Raw genomic sequence first — 23,747 nt, 5'->3', positions numbered from 1 at the left:
CTTTTAGGAAGCCCACGGACCGTCTCTTTGTACATGTAAATAAATTCTAAATAACAATGCAAAAGCTTGATCACAATATTTGTCTAGCTGTTGCATCTAAAAAAACAGGTTAAATTTAAAACTGAACTAATGGAAATTGGCGGTTATTATAACTCAAATTTGCTTCGTTTTATTACAATGAGATTTAAATGTTTTTATTGTAGAAATTTTTTCTGCCATTCGTAGGTATCAGCTTTATTGTAATTTTATAAAATAAAGCCTCAGTGCGAGTTTTTATGATTATATTATAGTAGGAAGAATTGTAATGTTATTTTTATAATAAAATTCGACAGAAAAAATATTGTAAATTGTAGATACAAAGTTAATTCTTTTATGTTTTTATGTTTTGAAATGAAATGTCAAAAAGCAATATTCATGCCACTGAAAGTGCATTTATTCTGTAACGCTCGAAAGGTGTGACAAGCAATGGCATTTAACCATTATACCAAACCAAAAGCATAGAGAGAGAAAAAAAGCATACTTTTACCCAAAATCACCTCGAAACACTGTACCAATTCAGTACTTTTTGACGCAACCAGTTTTAGCTACACAAAACGCTTGCGATCGTGCTGCTGGGCTAGAGAAAATCGAATCACAATCCTTTCAATCGTGGTCAAAAGTTAGTCGTTACGGGGCAAATGCTTTTGCGCGGTGTTAAACGCTGATTGTGCTTTGGTAAAAAGTTCCCGTTTGTGGTTTTTACGTTCCGGTTGGCAATTACCACCACGCTTTTGCTGTCAATTTGGTTCGAAAAGTTTGACGATGGAGATTTTGGGTTGGAAAGTGCGAACGTGCCCACGTAAAACGATGGGCAAAATTTAATTTGCTGCTGTATGTACAGTTTAAATCATGCTTTGTTTACTCACAATGAAGGTTAAAATACAAAGTAAAGTGTTTGCCAGCCTGGTTACAATTTTGTAGTAAGGGATAAATATTGTGGATGGAGTTAGAAGTTTTAGACAATACCACGGCTTCAAATTAACTGAGTAAATGCATTTAAAAAACGTAAATTATTTTTTCTGTGATGAAAAAAACTGTAGATAATTGAATGAAACATTATTTGTTTAAATGTAACGTAACAGCCTTCTAGAAAAATTCGTCTAGGGCTATCGAAAATATGTGAGCATTTGTTGCGGCATTTTTGGTGCCATTGATGTGCAATTGTTTCTCCGGTTTGGTTATAAAAAGGATAATTTAAAGACCCTCCATTTGAGGCCCTTTGAGGGCATTTGAGTGCCTTTGCTAAAACATTTACCTTAAGACATTCTTCCTTCAACCTTTAGTCGCTCTTTTTCGCAATCGCCTGACTGCTCACTGGCCTCGACTGACACTTCTGCATAATAAAATCCATCTTGTCAAGGTTTTCTTTTGGATTAAACTCAAGGACAAAGGAAAAGAACACTTGCCTATTGATCGAAGCATCTTTTAATTTTGCTGCATTTTTTTTACCATGTCTGAGGTTGAAAATCGCCAAAAAATGTCTTTTTCTTCTTCAATTTGTTCAAAAGAATTGTTTCTAAAGAACACTTAAATGCTATATTTCTTACTGCTAATACTACAATATGTTAAATTTTTATATTAACTCTAGTTCTGTCTCTTGTTAACTTAACGACCCTGCAGGTCACGCCGCCCATTTCTGGCTTAGTAGACTTATTTTAACACATACACCGTTTCACACATACACCACCGGGTCGCCGTTTATTATTGTGCCTATTTATCTTCAACCATACAGAATTATTACAATCCCGTACAGACAATTGTCTGCTCGGTCTTTTTAGATCACCTCCGTTAATTTTATACCCTTATTTAGCAAAAACCATTAACCAACGGCCATGACCATGAATTTTATCACCTATTGGCAAAATGGCACTCCAAGCGTGGAGTGTTCTGTCAAAGTCCAATTGCCCAAAAACAAAAGAAACAAAACAAGCAACGTATATATGCTCCCTCTGTGCTGGATGATAAGCCTGTCACCCATTTTGGCACGTTCGTGCATAACAGCATTTCACCAAAGGTTTCATAACAATAAAAACTTCCACAGGAAAAATTACAGCACAAGTCCTTGGCGGACCATTCTGTTTACACCGTAAGCGCTAGTCAGTGAATCACGAACAGAACACGATAATTTATGCTTCTGTGGCTAAATCGAAACGATCTCACGGTCCGCACCCCGCACAGGATGCTACCTTTTTCGTTCACCCTCTACCCTTCGTTTTGGAAGTTTTCATTCGATTTGCGTTTAAACAATGGCAACCAGTTCATGCCTGTACACGGTTTGTATGCATTTGTTTTTCGTTTGGCTTCGAGAAAGAACTCCACACCAAGAATGGAACCAGCGGCGCCAGAACACTTTTCGCGCATAAAGGGCATTGGACCAAACCACATCCTCGTCTACTTTAGCATTTTCTCTCGGGAGCAACACATCCGAGTTGGAACCGTTCCAAAGCAGCTGTTTTCCCGTGCAAACAGTTTTCGGCGGCACCGAACCATGGCAAGCACCAGTGAGCTAATAAATTATCTCGCTTTATACCACCGGAGAATTCGTACGCTGCCGAAACGGGAAACCGTTTTACAGTGGCATATCCCGAAGGCGACAGTAAAACTGGAGCATTCGTGGGCAAACGGTTTCACTAACGAGTAGAAGAGTAGCAGCAACAACGAAAATCTACTTTCTTTTGTTTGCACAATGCGAAGATGGTGAAATTTCTTTCTAACAAGATGGTTCGTACTTTCCACGGTTAGTGCTTAATGCTACACGTACCATCTGTGTGAGTTTCTCCAATTTTTACTGTACCATTTATGCTAACAAAAAACAAGGATGCAATTGTGTATGTGCAACGCTTCGAGGTATGATCTGCTCCATTTGTAAGACAATCTTAAACTTTACAACTTGAATAAATTTTAAATCACTTCACAGTGAGCTAATGTAATTCCCCCCAAAAACCAAAACCGACGTTTCGTGAACGTGAATGCATTATTTTGCTATGCATGAGTTTTTCACCAAACAAAGAGCTTCTGTGCAACACTGTCGGGAGCACATATTCCATTTCCAAATAATTTCCCTGCATGACATCTAGAGTCATCTTCTCCTCCTATCTAAAGGCTTTAAATAAACCGAACTCTCGAAAGGACTGTTCCTAGTAATTCCAAAAATTTGAATTTCCATTACAAAAAAAAAAAAAAATATTTATCCAACAAAAGGAAAATAGAGAAATTTATTGCATTGCTAAAAACCTCACTTTCATCTGTACCAAACAGTGGCTTATACTGAGCTTCTATTCCGGTGAAAGGCAGAAGTGCCTTTGACGATTTTCCGATTTTTTGACGATTGACGAAAACACCACATCGAACAACGATCTATCCAATCAGCTACCGATCTTTCTTGGGGATTTTTTTTTGCCTCCCCAAAAAATCTGAAATTGAAAATCTTAACTACACTCCATCCACTTCCAATGTCTTCTCAACGATTCTGATGCGAGTGAAAGGAGCAGAGAGTAAATTGGCCCGAAAATGGCCGGGCAGGCATGCAGTGCGATGACACGAATATATAATCCCCATGGTTAGAGTTTCGAGTCGGGGCTCCCAGAAAAGTGGATCCTCTTGTTGTCCGAAATAGAACATTTCAACCAATGATGAAGCTTTTCGCATGACACTCCCACCACAGTAGCCGATCGTCCCGGTTCCATGAATCGTTAAGCTCTGGGTCGAAATAGGGTAAATGGGAAACAAAAGGACACTTCGGCTCTACCCCCACGGTATAAGCCTAATGACAAGCAAAATGGGGCGAAAAAAAGCGCGTATCCTTTTTTGCTCTTTATTGTGGATTTTGTGCTGTGACAAAGTCCTAGTAACTTTCGGTGCTGTAAATGATTAATTTTCATCCAAACTGTGTTCGGCACGCGATGAAATTTAGCATTGTGAGGGTTTTAATTAGTTTGCGTCGAATGAGAACATTTCGTTTAGCAAGTATTAAACAGCACTTAATCTTAGGACGCGGTTTTTTCTCCTTTTCTCAGCCTAGGTTTAACCCCTAATCCGGTACAAATTATTAACGTCAGGAGTTAAATCAATGGGTGAAACTGTTCTAGCTGTCGTTAACTCAGAACGTGCAAAGGAATTTTGATGAAGTAATTAATTATTTTTTAAGTGGATTTAGATTCGAGTTGAGTTTTTTCTTCCTAGAATTAGAACATTAATAAATAATATCTCACTTTTAATGTTTGATAAAATGCAATGCCTTTGGATATTTTTCCACCTTCCGGTTATAAAGAATACTTTTTTCTTTCTTCGGCAGTAGCACTGGCAGCAACTTTTTGATCGGCGAACATCACAAAAGCCGTACTGTTTTATCTAAAACATAATCAACATTCTCCCTTATTTTTCAACAAATTTCCAGTCATCGTACGTAGGATTGGTTGATTTTGTAAGACAATAAAACAATAGATTTTTAAGTAAATAACATATTTACACGTAAATGCCTGCAACGAAGATCCATTTTTTATGAAAAACGGCTGCAGAGTTTTTAGTTTTCTTCAAGAGACTTTGGGTCGATTGGACCACTTTCATCTCTTAGCAGTTTGGATGATTGATAAGGGTAGGAAATCGATGAGTAAGAGATATAAGTGATAAGGAGAATTTTAAATATGTGAGTTGTTGAAGGTAACAGAAACCTTTCAATCTGCATCAGACCAAGCAAGAGAAGAAACAAAGTCCTCTCTACCTTTCGAATATTTCCCTCAGTGAGTTGAATGATAACTCAAACTTTCTTACCTTGTATACCAGTAGACTATCTTTAAAAGAGTCTAATTATTCTAATTTCCAATTGTTTTATGAAATTGTTATGATAAATAAATGTAATTTTGTGAGGAATTTCAGAAGTTTCTTCTGTGTCTTTTCATCGGGAGACAAAATGTCATCGATGTCATGCCAAAGTACAGGATTTCTTTAATGTGGTGTATTCGTGGTATTCCGTTAAAATGGATCGGGTCGTGTTTTGTGTACGACAGTATTGACAGATTGCCAAGATAAGATTTGAACCCATATCGAACCTCCTTTTAAGTCGCGTTTTCCTGGCTATTCTATTAAATCGATCGCGTAACTCATGGCGTCGAACTGTACCGTTTGTATTGCTTTAGTTAAATTTCCCAACTAAATTAAAATGTGAAGAACAATATCTCTTACCATCTTAACGCGTAATAACTTTAACATCAGTAAAGTAAAATTTTAAATGAAAAATAAAGCATTAAAGCTACTACAAAACCACAAAGCAATCTTCCAAGTAATCGCCCTTGAAATGGCTTCATAAAAACAAGTTCCTGCTAAATTTACCCAACATGTATTGAGAGCACACTGCAGCATCAATAAAAGCTCAGCAATATCTTTCGTTTATGACTCCATCGCTTGAAATACACATCGTTACAGAAAGCAAACACATCATTTCCATCTCGGGGACATCACGGATATTGAGTGAACATTCCTAACCAAACAAAAATTGCAACAAAACTAAAAAAAAAAAAAACAAGACAAGATATCCAATCCAATCATAAGGAGCGACACACTCAATTTAGCTTGTCGCATAGAAGGACATCAAAAGCGACATTCCGGACGGTAAACGTTTGAAACTGGAGAAACACGGAAACCAAATTCCTTGCCCTAAAGATCGGGCCACATCATCACTGCTCTCTCACGCAGACGTATGGAATTTGCCATGGTGCAGTTGTGGAATAATTTCATTACAAAAACATACCGAAAGCACACACGGGAGGGCGTGACACACACACACACCCAAGCACGTGTCAGTACTTTGCAGCAGGGAAAGCAGTTTTGCATACTTTCAGACGCTTTCAGGCGCGCCCAACCACCCGAATGTACACCGAATTTATTCGCAATAATCACTTAAGGATATGGAATTTTAATGGCATACGGAGTGTGTGCGCTCGGTACGACCGTGCCGGGTACATTGGTTTTAGAGACACGTGCGGTTCTGCATGTCGCCATGTACCGTGTAAACGGGAAACTCACCAGCCCGGGATGAATATGTTTCGCATCTAATTGAACGAAGCGTTTAAATGTAAACACAACCTCCCCCCAATAACGGCCGAGCAAGGCATCGTGAAGACAAGGGGGTTACTGTAAATTACGTCCGGAAACAAAATGTCGGCCAAAAGGATAGATTGTAAAGGGGGCGGTTAGGGGGCGGATAGGGGAATTTACAACGGACACATCCGGTCCGGTTGAAAGTCATCGTACTGCCAGTCGTTTTCCTCGTGGTGGATCATTTCTCTTTGCTATTTGGCGTTCCAGGAAGCTTGACGTTGCTGTTCCGTCCTGCTGATCCTTCCTCACTCACTCACTCACAGTTTTCGTTACAGTTTGAGGAAAAGCTTTCAACGATGTTAAAGAGACAACACACCGAGCAATGGTTGTATCTGGCCTTTTCGATCCTCGCAGAAGGAGGCTCGACATGCTCGGCAATGTCAAATCCAGTAGAAAGAGCATAAAACTCCTTCTTCAACATCCAAAAGGCGATGTTCGAAATACTTTCAACCAACCGAACGGCGGTGGCCCCATGTATGTTTTCCTCACATGTGTGTGTGTTTGTGCTTTTTTTGCCCGATTTTCCCCATCGGTACGATGAATGTTATGTCTCGCCACAGAGGCTGCGGTGTGGCGTGATGTCGGCACCAGTACCGATGCGAATTCACTCACCCATTGGTTCAAAATATAAAAACCCCCGGAACAACTCGTGAAAGGAGATGATTTAAAATTTATAACGAAATACCGGGAATGGAGATACGAGTTTGGAGCTCGATGTTTCGACTGCAAAAAAAATGGAGAAGAATTGCTCCTGAAGGGTTTCTATGTGAACTTTTGCAGCACGTTAGCAAATGGTTGCTTCCATTCGGTGTGAAGAACCGAGTCTTTCCCTCTCTCTCTCTCTCTCTGGGGAAGTCGTCCAGAAGTGGATATTCCGAACCGTACTGCAAATTTTCCAAGAGGGAAGTAAATCTTACAGGAAAATCCACACCGTTACGAGCCGTGCGTATTACCCGGGGAATTTTTTTCCTCTGTCTCTTCCCACCCGACTGTTGAGTTGAGTCACTGTCAATGATATGCTTTGCATAACTCATAAGCTCATCCAGCAAACAGCGCGAAACGGTGTCTACGGTGTCTGCATTGCTGCGAACTGCGTTGCCCTTACTTTATCCTTACTTCGAACGGTGTCAAGTAAGCACAGTTCCGTACAAGTACCGACCGAAGATCCGTTGATTAAAAGCATAATATGAGCTCCGTTAATAGAGTGGCATTATTTTTGTGTTGAGGTAAGGAAAATGGGAAGACTCACACCGGCTAAAGCCCTGTACAATTTTAAAACCCATCCTACCGGGAGCACATTCAGCTAAATTTGTGAAGTGTAAATATGCATGAAGGTGTTATGCTTCGTAATGATGATAATATCATTTCCCGTGGGTGGTTTCGTTAAAACACAGTTTTAAAATAATAATTTATATTTTAATTTTAAGTCTTCTTAAATATATTTTGACATTTACTCTGTGCAGCTTGTGCCCATAGTGATAAAAATGGCGACACATGGAGTTAGAAGCGGCAAGCAATAATGATGACAAACTCATTTCTTTTCACATCCTTGATCCGGGGCTGATCCGTCTTTCGTCAAGATATATTTAATTCATCGAGTTAAATTGAAGCTTATTTCTTACTCATTATTATCACCATCTTATTAACACTGAGAAATTCTTGATCACTTTTGAAGACTTAGAAACCCAATATCTTCCTTTAAAAAAGTACATACGCTTGTGCTTTTAAAGACACGAGAGGAAACGCATCTTAAACAATTGAATTTAATTTATAGTAATTGGAAAATTATTTACTTCACATTACCACTTGAATGGTAGTAATCAGTAAACAAAACTGTTGGGAATAAATGACACTTCTTGTGCTTCAGCTGGAAGTACTTAAGATGATAAATATTTTACAGCACAGACTTGCCACTTAATTACACCAACTGGCGGTTTAATTAATGATTCTTTAAAGAGTTTAACTCCAATCGAGGTTTACGTGCTACAAGATTGAAATTTTAAATTCCCATTAAAGTTAATGATTGTGTGATAAAGTCCCCGATTCGTAAGAAAGAATTTTAATCCCTATCGAACAAAGGAACGTTTACATTTCCTGTTTGTCAATAGAGTTTCGCATTTTGTTGGTGTTTTTTTTTTTGACAACAAAACATCAACTCAATACAATACCAGCTCATTGAAAAGAGGTGCAAAACATCATCGCATTGTTGATAGGCATCTTGCCATAAACATCACCGAGCTTCTTATAGTTTAACACTTTCCTATTCATTCCCTTTCGCTCAATACAGTCACTCACTTATTTTTCCCCTCGCTATCACCGCCCGAAACAGTGTAAACAATAGCACAAAAGCAACACTTTTGTTTCTGGCTTCATGAATAGTTTTTTTTTGGGATAACTTTGTTCATGCGATGAGTAGAGCAGGAACTACTTCTGCACTTGATGGATGAGATACATTCTCGGGGTTTTTTCCCCCTGGTTTCCGCTCAATCTATTGTATGATGGAGTTTTCCACCAACCAAGCGCTTAGAAAATCACTGAACCAGCTTAACGATAAGGCACACTCGTGACGAACCTTCATCCAATTCATGTAAGAAGCGAAATTACTTTCCGGGCCGAACTTTTAGCTTTCAGTGAACGGTGAACCCTCTCTTGTGCGTCACGGTTGGGTACATTGAACCGGATTTGTTTTGCATGCGAAATTGAACAACGAGTAGTTGTGTTAGTATTTTGTTTTATCTATCGACAGATTGCAAACAATAGTCGCTTGAAAATGGAATCCATTGTAGCTTGTACAGTGATGTGATGAACCATTAAACTTAACTTACCTTTACAGCAGCTCTTTTTTAGAGAATCATACGTCAATCAAGTTGAGTGTTTATATCCTTTTTTCAGAAGCATTTCCTGTTGAATGGAAGAAAAACGGTTTAAAAAATCAGCATGTAACATTAAACGAATATCTTAACAATTTGCTAACTTTCTCCACCAATCTTTGCTCTCTTCATAGCGATGATCAAAAGTTTAGCTCAAAACCATCAAATGTACAACACTTTGAAAGTCAAACAAACTTTAACCAAACCGTACACTCGGAAACAAATTTTTCCTTCCTCCATTACAAACATCCCTTAAGGCTCCAAAAAGTAAGAGTATGGTTTTCGTCATTTCCGGTGGGGTTTCCTTTTCCTCACATAAACCATCCCTTTTGGAACAAAACTTCTCGCTTGCTGGAAAGGTGAAATTAAATTGTGGCTTAAGATTTCCATCTAACGCAGCCAATTTTCCCGCATCCCAGTGAAAGTGCACCGTGGTCAGATAATAAACCAAGATATGTTTCTCTACCAAACAAATGTGTTTAGAATGCAAAAGGTGGTTGGGAGGGGGGAGTTCATATATGCATCGTGCAACGTGCATACGCTTCGGGCAGAACTCCAGTCAACTTTGCGCAGTTACCGCAGCAAAGTTTAATTAACTAAAACGTTCCGAAGCATGCTACCAACGATGAAATGGTGATGATATTTCACTCCGGGTGGTGGTAAACAATAGTGCGAATTAGACGACTTCAAACGAATGGAGAATCATACCTAGGGACTTCAAAAGGATGCATGAGCTTTTTGTTTCGTTTGTTAGAAGTTTAGAAGTAGGAATATTTTGAATTCTAATTTCATTTGAATGTATTTCTAAGTTTAGATTAAGAAAAACCCAAAATTTTATAAAACCATATTTTTACTTCAAGCCATTTTGATGGATACATTTGACATGTGATGCAAATATGTTTGTTATGTTTATTGTAATTGTCAAATACATTATAAATGATACTCTAGTAAAAATAATTTGGATTCATATGGATTATAATGCAGGTCTCAATTTTACCGTGATTTAATCGAATGGAGACGCCCGGTGGTTTACGAAATAAACGGCACAACAAGACAAAACCGGGTATGAAATCCCATTCGGACCGTCCCCCCGTCGCACGTAGTTACTAGCATGATAAAATAAGTTTAATAATCCAGAAATACCTGGTATGGCCTGAAGTCGTTAAGCCAAGAAGAAAAATAATCGAATGGAGACGCCTGGTGGTTTGATGACTGCCGCGTTAATTGTTTCACTACAAAACCGGTTCTAGTGTCAATATAAGGCTATGCCTAAATAAGTCAGGAAAGCCAATATATGAATCATTTGCATGCCAAAACCTCTGAGGCGTTTGTAGGGTTGCAGTGCTTTGTGGACGAAATCTTCTACATCATGGAGGCGCCCAGTAGTTTATAAAATGTTTTAACTCTTCTGTGTTTTCTGGGTTGTAATCGTCGAACATTTCCTCTCAAAAAAAAAGAACAATAAATTCCTCCCGTTGAATAAATTTCTTTCAAGTCTTGGAAAAAGTTTTATAAAACATAAAAACTACCATTAAAACAGCGTGAAATTATAAGAAAAATACTACTTTAAACATTTGCCAACCGGAACAACCGTAATAAACGCCAGCATAAATATGGTAGAACTCCATCTGCTGCCGGGTCCCTAATTACGGCCAGCACTAAACACGCTTCTGGCGCATAATAAAAGCACGCTTAAAACAATGCCAAACTAAATATCTTTTTCCGCAATTACATACCCTACCATCACCAATTTGTTTGGACTCCCCGCTTGGTGTCAGGGTGGGTCAGACCACCACACTCATTATAAAGCGATTCAACCGGCTTCGGTTGGCTTGTTGTCCCACTGCTACCCGGTTTGGATTGGAAAGCTTACGTTATTTTACCATTGAAGGTGCAGTCGGTGTGCAATAAAAAAACCATCGTTCCCACTGGAATCGGTTCCACTGTTTCCTACCCCATCTAATGACCCATTAACGCGAACCGGAAGTTGTCGTTAATTGCACCGGGTGGTTAGGGAGGTGTGTAGTATGTTGGCAAGCTTTATGCGTTCCGTCGCCGGAAGTAATCGACTAAAGTCGGGAGCCCAGAAATTATGTACTTGTTTTGTTGATGATGGTTTTTTTTCATAATTACATTTTCCCTTCGATCCTAACAATTCCTACAGTGTGACCTCGAACTTGCCACGGATAATAATGGACACGAGTAATAACGCTTTATATTACCTTCCGGTGCACATTTGTGTTGTTTTACGGTACCATATTTTGCGTTGCATGTCACATTTAATGAACTGGCATCCGCTGGCTGTGATTATAATGGGAAAACACTTCACCAAACCCCGTCACTACATGCTTAGCAAATGTCGCGTTTGCGAAAGTAATAAATTTATTGTTTTGATGAAGTCGATGAGAAAGGCAATCTTGTTTTCTTGTGTGTTTGGCGCTGGAAAATCTTTTCATATTTTTTCCGGTAGCCAGAAGAAACTGTAACAAGATAAATAGGTGAACGACCCACCGCGTCGTACACCGGGCAAAATTCAATCGGGATCGAATATTAGAAGTCGAATAGCACCAATTAGAAGCAGCTTCGAGTAACATAAAGATAAAAACCTTTGTATCCTTTGTATCCTTTGTGTCAATACTCAAGCAATCATAGCTACGATTCCGACATAGCTTCCGAAACAGATCGAACACCTGTATGTAGTGGGCTATATTAATCTAGCAAGATGGTAAACGCGTTGTTTATACAGTCATTATTGAAGCAAGTACAACATACCAGAAAAAAAATCATTAACAATGCAGGAATTATTTGAGTGAAAACAAACTTATTTTGACCAATGCGCATTAAAATACATCAATTTATAAAATTTTTCTAAATTTCCGAAAAAAAAGGTAAGGTATAGCCTTAGGAAATTTTCAAAATTTGAGAATTTTTTTATATTTTCACTATTTTTTGTTCTTTTTTTTATTTAAAGCATTATTTGAATGTAAAGACACTTATTTGAACCAATTGGCATTTAAATAAAACAATTTAAATTTTTTTTGCAAAATTTCTCAAAAAAATGGCAAGGGGTACCCCTTACGAAATTTTCGAGTGGAAATTTTCTTTGAATTTTTTTTCTGATTTTTTATTCTTTTTTTAACTTAAAGCATTAGTTGAGTGAAAAGAAACTTATTGCAACAAATTCGCAATAAAATATATCACATTTAAAAATTTTGCTGAATTGCAGAAAAATGAGGAAAATTTTACATTTTCTCAAACAGGGTAAGGAACTTGGTTCCTCGTATAACTTCTGGCACAGACATCTGAGGACATGGCCGTCCAAGAAGGAAATGTAGCCATTGGTGCCATCTATCGACCACAGGTTAAAGATTCGCGATCCGTTGCACACCGACCGAGTTATAGCCAAAAATTGGTGCAAAAATGAGGAAAATTTTACATTTTCTCAAACAGGGTAAGGAACTTGGTTCCTCGCATAACTTCTGGCACAGACATCTGAGGGCATGGCCGTCCAAGAAGAAAATGTAGCCATTGGTGCCATCTATCGACCACAGGTTAAAGATTCGCGATCCGTTGCACACCGACCGAGTTATAGCCAAAAATTGGTGCAAAAATGAGGAAAATTTTGCATTTTCTCAAACAGGGTAAGGAACTTGGTTCCTCCAATAACTTCTGACACAGACATCTGAGAGAATGGCCGTCCAAGAAGAAAATGTAGCCATTGGTGCCATCCATCGACCACAGGTTAAAGATTCGCGATCCGTTGCATACCGACCGAGTTATAGCCAAAATTTTGTGCAAAAAAGAGCCTGGGAGATAGGCAATTTTATAGATTTTTTTGTTATTTTATTACAATTTTCCAATCTTTTTCAATTTAAAGCATTATTTGAGTGAAAAGAAACTTATTTGAACCAATTGGCATTTAAATAAATCAATTTAAATTTTTTTGCAAAATTTCTCAAAAAAATGGCAAGGGGTACCCCTTATGAAATTTTCGAGTGGAAAATTTTTTTGAAATTTTTTTCTGATTTTTTATTCTTTTTTTAACTTAAAGCATTATTTGAGTGAAAAGAAACTTATTGCAACAAATTCGCAATAAAATATATCACATTTAAAAATTTTGCTGAATTGCAGAAAAATGAGGAAAATTTTGCATTTTCTCAAACAGAGTAAGGAACTTGGTTCCTCCAATAACTTCTGACACAGACATCTGAGAGCATGGCCGTCCAAGAAGAAAATGTAGCCATTGGTGCCATCTATCGACCACAGGTTAAAGATTCGCGATCCGTTGCACACCGTCCGACTTATAGCCAAAATTTTGTGCAAAAATGAGCCTGGGAGATAGGCAATTTTATAGATTTTTTTGTTATTTTATTACAATTTTCCAATCTTTTTCAATTTAAAGCATTATTTGAGTGAAAAGAAACTTATTTGAACCAATTGGCATTAAAATAAATCAATTTAATTTTTTTTTGCAAAATTTCTCAAAAAAATGGCAAGGGGTACCCCTTATGAAATTTTCGAGTGGAAAATTTTTTTGAAATTTTTTTCTGATTTTTTATTCTTTTTTTAACTTAAAGCATTATTTGAGTGAAAAGAAACTTATTGCAACAAATTCGCAATAAAATATATCACATTTAAAAATTTTGCTGAATTGCAGAAAAATGAGGAAAATTTTACATTTTCTCAAACAGGGTAAGGAGCTTGGTTCCTCGCATAACTTCTGGCACAGACATCTGAGGGCATGGCCTTTCAAGAAGAAAATGTAGCCATTGGTGCCATCTATCGACCACAGGTTAAAGATTCGCGATCCGTTGCACACCGACCGAGTTATAGCCAAAAATTGGTGCAAAAATGAGGAAAATTTTGCATTTTCTCAAACAGGGTAAGGAACTTGGTTCCTACAATAACTTCTGACACAGACATCTGAGAGAATGGCCGTCCAAGAAGAAAATGTAGCCATTGGTGCCATCTATCGACCACAGGTTAAAGATTCGCGATCCGTTGCATACCGACCGAGTTATAGCCAAAATTTTGTGCAAAAAAGAGCCTGGGAGATAGGCAATTTTATAGATTTTTTTGTTATTTTATTACAATTTTCCAATCTTTTTCAATTTAAAGCATTATTTGAGTGAAAAGAAACTTATTTGAACCAATTGGCATTAAAATAAATCAATTTAAATTTTTTTGCAAAATTTCTCAAAAAAATGGCAAGGGAATTGCCCTTATGAAATTTTCGAGTGGAAAATGTTTTTGAAATTTTTTTCTGATTTTTTATTCTTTTTTTAACTTAAAGCATTATTTGAGTGAAAAGAAACTTATTGCAACAAATTCGCAATAAAATATATCACATTTAAAAATTTTGCTGAATTGCAGAAAAATGAGGAAAATTTTGCATTTTCTCAAACAGGGTAAGGAACTTGGTTCCTCGTATAACTTCTGGCACAGACATCTGAGGACATGGCCGTCCAAGAAGGAAATGTAGCCATTGGTGCCATCTATCGACCACAGGTTAAAGATTCACGATCCGTTGCATACCGACCGAGTTATAGCCAAAATTTTGTGCAAAAAAGAGCCTGGGAGATAGGCAATTTTATAGATTTTTTTGTTATTTTATTACAATTTTCCAATCTTTTTCAATTTAAAGCATTATTTGAGTGAAAAGAAACTTATTTGAACCAATTGGCATTAAAATAAATCAATTTAAATTTTTTTGCAAAATTTCTCAAAAAAATGGCAAGGGGTACCCCTTATGAAATTTTCGAGTGGAAAATGTTTTTGAAATTTTTTTCTGATTTTTTATTCTTTTTTTAACTTAAAGCATTATTTGAGTGAAAAGAAACTTATTGCAACAAATTCGCAATAAAATATATCACATTTAAAAATTTTGCTGAATTGCAGAAAAATGAGGAAAATTTTGCATTTTCTCAAACAGGGTAAGGAACTTGGTTCCTCGTATAACTTCTGGCACAGACATCTGAGGACATGGCCGTCCAAGAAGGAAATGTAGCCATTGGTGCCATCTATCGACCACAGGTTAAAGATTCACGATCCGTTGCATACCGACCGAGTTATAGCCAAAATTTTGTGCAAAAAAGAGCCTGGGAGATAGGCAATTTTATAGATTTTTTTGTTATTTTATTACAATTTTCCAATCTTTTTCAATTTAAAGCATTATTTGAGTGAAAAGAAACTTATTTGAACCAATTGGCATTTAAATAAATCAATTTAAATTTTTTTGCAAAATTTCTCAAAAAAATGGCAAGGGGTACCCCTTATGAAATTTTCGAGTTGAAAATTTTTTTGAAATTTTTTTCTGATTTTTTATTCTTTTTTTAACTTAAAGCATTATTTGAGTGAAAAGAAACTTATTGCAACAAATTCGCAATAAAATATATCACATTTAAAAATTTTGCTGAATTGCAGAAAAATGAGGAAAATTTTACATTTTCTCAAACAGGGTAAGGAGCTTGGTTCCTCGCATAACTTCTGGCACAGACATCTGAGGGCATGGCCGTCCAAGAAGAAAATGTAGCCATTGGTGCCATCTATCGACCACAGGTTAAAGATTCGCGATCCGTTGCACACCGTCCGACTTATAGCCAAAATTTTGTGCAAAAATGAGCCTGGGAGATAGGCAATTTTATAGATTTTTTTGTTATTTTATTACAATTTTCCAATCTTTTTCAATTTAAAGCATTATTTGAGTGAAAAGAAACTTATTTGAACCAATTGGCATTAAAATAAATCAATTTAATTTTTTTTTGCAAAATTTCTCAAAAAAATGGCAAGGGGTACCCCTTATGAAATTTTCGAGTGGAAAATTTTTTTGAAATTTTTTTCTGATTTTTTATTCTTTTTTTAACTTAAAGCATTATTTGAGTGAAAAGAAACTTATTGCAACAAATTCGCAATAAAATATATCACATTTAAAAATTTTGCTGAATTGCAGAAAAATGAGGAAAATTTTACATTTTCTCAAACAGGGTAAGGAGCTTGGTTCCTCGCATAACTTCTGGCACAGACATCTGAGGGCATGGCCTTTCAAGAAGAAAATGTAGCCATTGGTGCCATCTATCGACCACAGGTTAAAGATTCGCGATCCGTTGCACACCGACCGAGTTATAGCCAAAAATTGGTGCAAAAATGAGGAAAATTTTGCATTTTCTCAAACAGGGTAAGGAACTTGGTTCCTACAATAACTTCTGACACAGACATCTGAGAGAATGGCCGTCCAAGAAGAAAATGTAGCCATTGGTGCCATCTATCGACCACAGGTTAAAGATTCGCGATCCGTTGCATACCGACCGAGTTATAGCCAAAATTTGGTGCAAAAAAGAGCCTGGGAGATAGGCAATTTTATAGATTTTTTTGTTATTTTATTACAATTTTCCAATCTTTTTCAATTTAAAGCATTATTTGAGTGAAAAGAAACTTATTTGAACCAATTGGCATTTAAATAAATCAATTTAAATTTTTTTGCAAAATTTCTCAAAAAAATGGCAAGGGAATTGCCCTTATGAAATTTTCGAGTGGAAAATGTTTTTGAAATTTTTTTCTGATTTTTTATTCTTTTTTTAACTTAAAGCATTATTTGAGTGAAAAGAAACTTATTGCAACAAATTCGCAATAAAATATATCACATTTAAAAATTTTGCTGAATTGCAGAAAAATGAGGAAAATTTTGCATTTTCTCAAACAGGGTAAGGAACTTGGTTCCTCGTATAACTTCTGGCACAGACATCTGAGGACATGGCCGTCCAAGAAGGAAATGTAGCCATTGGTGCCATCTATCGACCACAGGTTAAAGATTCACGATCCGTTGCATACCGACCGAGTTATAGCCAAAATTTTGTGCAAAAAAGAGCCTGGGAGATAGGCAATTTTATAGATTTTTTTGTTATTTTATTACAATTTTCCAATCTTTTTCAATTTAAAGCATTATTTGAGTGAAAAGAAACTTATTTGAACCAATTGGCATTTAAATAAATCAATTTAAATTTTTTTGCAAAATTTCTCAAAAAAATGGCAAGGGGTACCCCTTATGAAATTTTCGAGTTGAAAATTTTTTTGAAATTTTTTTCTGATTTTTTATTCTTTTTTTAACTTAAAGCATTATTTGAGTGAAAAGAAACTTATTGCAACAAATTCGCAATAAAATATATCACATTTAAAAATTTTGCTGAATTGCAGAAAAATGAGGAAAATTTTACATTTTCTCAAACAGGGTAAGGAACTTGGTTCCTCGTATAACTTCTGGCACAGACATCTGAGGACATGGCCGTCCAAGAAGGAAATGTAGCCATTGGTGCCATCTATCGACCACAGGTTAAAGATTCGCGATCCGTTGCACACCGACCGAGTTATAGCCAAAAATTGGTGCAAAAATGAGGAAAATTTTACATTTTCTCAAACAGGGTAAGGAACTTGGTTCCTCGCATAACTTCTGGCACAGACATCTGAGGGCATGGCCGTCCAAGAAGAAAATGTAGCCATTGGTGCCATCTATCGACCACAGGTTAAAGATTCGCGATCCGTTGCACACCGACCGAGTTATAGCTAAAAATTGGTGCAAAAATGAGGAAAATTTTGCATTTTCTCAAACAGGGTAAGGAACTTGGTTCCTACAATAACTTCTGACACAGACATCTGAGGGCATGGCCGTCCAAGAAGAAAATGTAGCCATTGGTGCCATCTATCGACCACAGGTTAAAGATTCACGATCCGTTGCATACCGACCGAGTTATAGCCAAAATTTTGTGCAAAAATGAGCCTGGGAGATAGGCAATTTTATAGATTTTTTTGTTATTTTATTACAATTTTCCAATCTTTTTCAATTTAAAGCATTATTTGAGTGAAAAGAAACTTATTTGAACCAATTGGCATTTAAATAAATCAATTTAAATTTTTTTGCAAAATTTCTCAAAAAAATGGCAAGGGGTACCCCTTATGAAATTTTCGAGTGGAAAATTTTTTTGAAATTTTTTTCTGATTTTTTATTCTTTTTTTAACTTAAAGCATTATTTGAGTGAAAAGAAACTTATTGCAACAAATTCGCAATAAAATATATCACATTTAAAAATTTTGCTGAATTGCAGAAAAATGAGGAAAATTTTACATTTTCTCAAACAGGGTAAGGAGCTTGGTTCCTCGCATAACTTCTGGCACAGACATCTGAGGGCATGGCCGTCCAAGAAGAAAATGTAGCCATTGGTGCCATCTATCGACCACAGGTTAAAGATTCGCGATCCGTTGTACACCGACAGAGTTATAGCCAAAAATTGGTGCAAAAATGAGGAAAATTTTGCATTTTCTCAAACAGGGTAAGGAACTTGGTTCCTACAATAACTTCTGACACAGACATCTGAGAGAATGGCCGTCCAAGAAGAAAATGTAGCCATTGGTGCCATCTATCGACCACAGGTTAAAGATTCGCGATCCGTTGCATACCGACCGAGTTATAGCCAAAATTTTGTGCAAAAAAGAGCCTGGGAGATAGGCAATTTTATAGATTTTTTTGTTATTTTATTACAATTTTCCAATCTTTTTCAATTTAAAGCATTATTTGAGTGAAAAGAAACTTATTTGAACCAATTGGCATTTAAATAAATCAATTTAAATTTTTTTGCAAAATTTCTAAAAAAAATGGCAAGGGGTACCCCTTATGAAATTTTCGAGTGGAAAATTTTTTTGAAATTTTTTTCTGATTTTTTATTCTTTTTTTAACTTAAAGCATTATTTGAGTGAAAAGAAACTTATTGCAACAAATTCGCAATAAAATATATCACATTTAAAAATTTTGCTGAATTGCAGAAAAATGAGGAAAATTTTACATTTTCTCAAACAGGGTAAGGAACTTGGTTCCTCGTATAACTTCTGGCACAGACATCTGAGGACATGGCCGTCCAAGAAGGAAATGTAGCCATTGGTGCCATCTATCGACCACAGGTTAAAGATTCACGATCCGTTGCACACCGACCGAGTTATAGCCAAAAATTGGTGCAAAAATGAGGAAAATTTTACATTTTCTCAAACAGGGTAAGGAACTTGGTTCCTCGCATAACTTCTGGCACAGACATCTGAGGGCATGGCCGTCCAAGAAGAAAATGTAGCCATTGGTGCCATCTATCGACCACAGGTTAAAGATTCGCGATCCGTTGCACACCGACCGAGTTATAGCTAAAAATTGGTGCAAAAATGAGGAAAATTTTACATTTTCTCAAACAGGGTAAGGAACTTGGTTCCTCGTATAACTTCTGGCACAGACATCTGAGGACATGGCCGTCCAAGAAGGAAATGTAGCCATTGGTGCCATCTATCGACCACAGGTTAAAGATTCGCGATCCGTTGCACACCGACCGAGTTATAGCCAAAAATTGGTGCAAAAATGAGGAAAATTTTGCATTTTCTCAAACAGGGTAAGGAACTTGGTTCCTCGCATAACTTCTGGCACAGACATCTGAGGGCATGGCCGTCCAAGAAGAAAATGTAGCCATTGGTGCCATCTATCGACCACAGGTTAAAGATTCGCGATCCGTTGCACACCGACCGAGTTATAGCCAAAAATTGGTGCAAAAATGAGGAAAATTTTACATTTTCTCAAACAGGGTAAGGAACTTGGTTCCTCCAATAACTTCTGACACAGACATCTGAGGGCATGGCCGTCCAAGAAGAAAATGTAGCCATTGGTGCCATCTATCGACCACAGGTTAAAGATTGGCGATTCGTTGGATACCGACCGAGTTATAGGCAAAACTTGGTGCAAAAATGAGCCTGGGAGATAGGCAATTTTATAGATTTTTTTGTTATTTTATTACAATTTTCCAATCTTTTTCAATTTAAAGCATTATTTGAGTGAAAAGAAACTTATTTGAACCAATTGGCATTTAAATAAATCAATTTAAATTTTTTTGCAAAATTTCTCAAAAAAATGGCAAGGGGTACCCCTTATGAAATTTTCGAGTGGAAAATTTTTTTGAAATTTTTTTCTGATTTTTTATTCTTTTTTTAACTTAAAGCATTATTTGAGTGAAAAGAAACTTATTGCAACAAATTCGCAATAAAATATATCACATTTAAAAATTTTGCTGAATTGCAGAAAAATGAGGAAAATTTTACATTTTCTCAAACAGGGTAAGGAGCTTGGTTCCTCGCATAACTTCTGGCACAGACATCTGAGGGCATGGCCGTCCAAGAAGAAAATGTAGCCATTGGTGCCATCTATCGACCACAGGTTAAAGATTCGCGATCCGTTGCACACCAACCGAGTTATAGCCAAAAATTGGTGCAAAAATGAGGAAAATTTTACATTTTCTCAAACAGGGTATGGAACTTGGTTCCTCGTATAACTTCTGGAACAGACATCTGAGGGCATGGCCGTCCAAGAAGAAAATGTAGCTATTGGTGCCACCTATCGACCACAGGTTAAAGATTGGCGATTCGTTGGATACCGACCGAGTTATAGGCAAAACTTGGTGCAAAAATGAGCCTGGGAGATAGGCAATTTTATAGATTTTTTTGTTATTTTATTACAATTTTCCAATCTTTTTCAATTTAAAGCATTATTTGAGTGAAAAGAAACTTATTTGAACCAATTGGCATTAAAATAAATCAATTTAATTTTTTTTGCAAAATTTCTCAAAAAAATGGCAAGGGGTACCCCTTATGAAATTTTCAAGTGGAAATTTTTTTTGAAATTTTTTTCTGATATTTTATTCTTTTTTTAACTTAAAGCATTATTTGAGTGAAAAGAAACTTATTGCAACAAATTCGCAATAAAATATATCACATTTAAAAATTTTGCTGAATTGCAGAAAAATGAGGAAAATTTAAAGCATTTTCTCAAACAGGGTATGGAACTTGGTTCCTCGAATAACTTCTGGCACAGATATCTGATGGCATGGCCGTCCAAGAAGAAAATGTAGCCATTGGTGCCATCTATCGACAACAGGTTAAAGATTGGCGATCCGTTGGATACCAACCGAGTTATAGGCAAAACTTGGTGCAAAAATGAGCCTTGGAGATAGGAAATTTCATAGATTTTTTTGTTATTTTATTACAATTTTTCAATCTTTTTCAATTTAAAGCATTATTTGAGTGAAAAGAATGTTATTTGAACCAATTGGCATTAAAATAAATCAATTTAAATTTTTTTGCAAAATTTCTCAAAAAAATGGCAAGGGGTACCCCTTATGAAATTTTCGAGTTGAAAATTTTTAAAAAAATTTTTTCTGATTTTTTATTCTTTTTTTAACTTAAAGCATTATTTGAGTGAAAAGAAACTTATTGTAACAAATTCGCATTCAAATATATCACATTTTTAAATTTTGCTACATTGCTGAAAAATGAAGAAAATTTTACATTTTCTCAAACAGGGTATGGAACTTGGTTCCTCGAATAACTTCTGGCACAGACATCTGAGGGCATGGCCGTCCCAGAAGAAAATGTAGCCATTGGTGCCATCTATCGACCACAGGTTAAAGATTGGCGATCCGTTGGATACCGACCGAGTTATAGGCAAGATTTTGTGCAAAAATGAGGAAATTTTTACATTTTCTCGAACAGGGTAAGGAACTTGGTTCCTCGCATAACTTCTGGCACAGACATCTGAGGGCATGGCCGTCCAAGAAGAAAATGTAGCCATTGGTGCCATCTATCGACCACAGGTTAAAGATTGGCGATCTGTTGAATACCGACCGAGTTATAGCCAAAAATTGGTGCAAAAATGAGCCTAGGAGATAGACATTTTTATAGATTCAAATTTATAATTTTTTTTTATTTTTTAACTGAGGGTGCAACATTCACAAATACTTGTGTTACTTCCGTTTGCAAATACGTCAGTTAGAATGAACTTGGTACGAAATTCATTTAAACTGTCTTTGGAAGTGAATCTTTGCTACCTTTTTGTAATTAATTCCATCAACGGTTGAGCGCATCGGTTCGAATGGAAAACCCAAATCCCTGGAAACAGTTAAAACAATATTTTTCCTACCATTCCGGACCGAACCGAATCGGTTTGGGAAGATTTTTCTTTTGCTCACTATTTCATCCCATTCGTTTTCCGCGAACGCATCCGATAAATGATTTCATTTGGATGTTAAATTGTTGGATGTTTGTTTTGCTTTTTTTTTTACTCCAACTTTGTTTTTACGTTTCTATAAAAAAAATTTGAATTTCCCAAAAATTTACCTTTCGCAGTGTTTCATTCGATTGCCATTATTTTACCACGGTTTTGTTGATTAAACCATTCCCACAAACCATGACGTGATGAAATTAATAAATTAATTGATGCAAGTACTGAACGGTGAATTGTGTGATGAAGTACCAAAGCTTAAAAAAAAGTTAATCACATTTTTCAATTACTGAATTCCCAGACTATTATTACCAAATATATGGTGATTCCTCTTTACACTGACCGTGGAAAGTGATGAAATTGGAACAAGCAAATTAAAATGTTGGTTACATGTTTCTTTGTCAGGCTTCATCAATTGATTGATCGCCGAAAAACCCCATTCCCGGTAGTTAACCATTGTTTGTAAATTGCAATGCGATTATTAATAACTTTGCTTTGGAAAACATAACATTCCTACCATTGTGCAAATTGTTATAATTGTGCAATTCAAAGTATTGACAATATTAAATTAAAATTTCAATCTAAAATAAAAGCACATTGTAAAGCGCAATAATCAACTGGTGCAACTTTGTAAAGCTGTTTCAATTGTAACATAATCAAAAGTATGCAAGGATCATAAAATTTTCGCTTTATGCGTTCATGCGCTCGATAAAAGAGATAAAATCGAGAGTAACAAAAAAAAAGCTCTAGCCTTCCGGGAGCTAGTTGTAAAATCCCCCCGCAGGGCCCTGAAAACCAGGTTCCGCCCGGCTTGGAAGACGAATTTTATGTTTTACCAATCAGCAATTCAATCCATCAAAAGTGCGTTATTGTAGCGCTTCATTGCACACGTTTTACCGCTGCAATTTTCTTTTTTTTGTTCCTTTATTTCATACATTTTACAGTGCGATTGAATTGAAATGGAAAATCCTTTCCTATTCCGGCTACAGGAAATTAAATTAAAAACAGCTGTTAAGAGATAAGACCCAACATGGTTCACCGTATTTTTCGAATTTACAAAATTAAATTGCAATACAGATTTATGCAGATTAATATTTCATAGAAAAAAAAAGAACGGTAGGAGAATTATGTTAACAAAAATTGTTTTTTTCTGAAAAGTAGAATACATATTCTAACAGAATAATCAATTTTAATCAAAATTATTCACTTCCTCCGGAACCTCAAATAAAACACAACACAACCAATCATTACTAATCCACTCATCGAAACATAACCTCAACAAAACCCTTTTAGCCTAGTATAATAAAGTTTATTAAAAAATAACAAATAACCCATTTCAAAAATTACCACCGGGCAACGGGAAAACCGCGGGAAATGAATGAAAAATAAACACATTCCACGTTAGCATTAGCACCGATAAGAAAAAAACCCCCAACCAAACGGTCAACGAACTACTCGTAAATGCACGGGCAAAATGATGGGTCACGGCAGGACAATAAAGCTGAAGGTGCCATTGCACCATAGACACATACTGCCAACTGCCAACTTCTAATAAACTGCACTTTTGCACGCCATTTCAAAGTCTGAACTTCGAATGAAACTAGTTCTTTCGTACCATCCTTTAGACAACCTACCGCATTTCCTTGAAGTTCGAAAGTTCGAATGGAGAGTTT

The 23,747-nt window shown here is 36.3% G+C and overlaps 1 protein-coding gene and 1 long non-coding RNA gene across 4 annotated transcripts in view; one reads left to right on the top strand and one right to left on the bottom strand.

Moving 5' to 3' along the window:
- LOC125764479 (maltase 2-like) overlaps nt 1-10,075 on the bottom strand; it is a 56,139-nt gene extending 46,064 nt beyond the window's left edge. Inside the window, exon 1 of the mRNA XM_049428787.1 lies at nt 8,961-10,075. The gene's annotated coding sequence lies outside the window, so the exon portion shown is untranslated. The remainder of the gene's footprint in view (nt 1-8,960) is intronic.
- A 1,984-nt stretch (nt 10,076-12,059) lies between these two features.
- On the top strand, nt 12,060-20,405 carry LOC125764575 (uncharacterized). 3 transcript variants are annotated; one of them, XR_007418467.1, is made up of 5 exons: nt 12,060-12,556; nt 12,747-13,987; nt 17,331-18,235; nt 18,951-19,140; nt 19,711-20,405. It is a non-coding gene; the product is annotated as an uncharacterized LOC125764575 (long non-coding RNA). The 3 variants fall into 3 exon arrangements; XR_007418469.1 differs by lacking the exons at nt 18,951-19,140; nt 19,711-20,405 and adding an exon at nt 19,331-19,406; XR_007418468.1 differs by lacking the exons at nt 18,951-19,140; nt 19,711-20,405 and adding an exon at nt 19,331-19,406 and having other exon boundaries at nt 17,331-18,425.
- Nucleotides 20,406-23,747: the final 3,342 nt, after the last annotated feature.

This window comes from Anopheles funestus, chromosome 2RL (assembly GCF_943734845.2).
Source record: "Anopheles funestus chromosome 2RL, idAnoFuneDA-416_04, whole genome shotgun sequence".
NCBI lineage: Eukaryota > Metazoa > Arthropoda > Insecta > Diptera > Culicidae > Anopheles > Anopheles funestus.
This window is presented reverse-complemented; position numbering and strand designations above follow the sequence as displayed.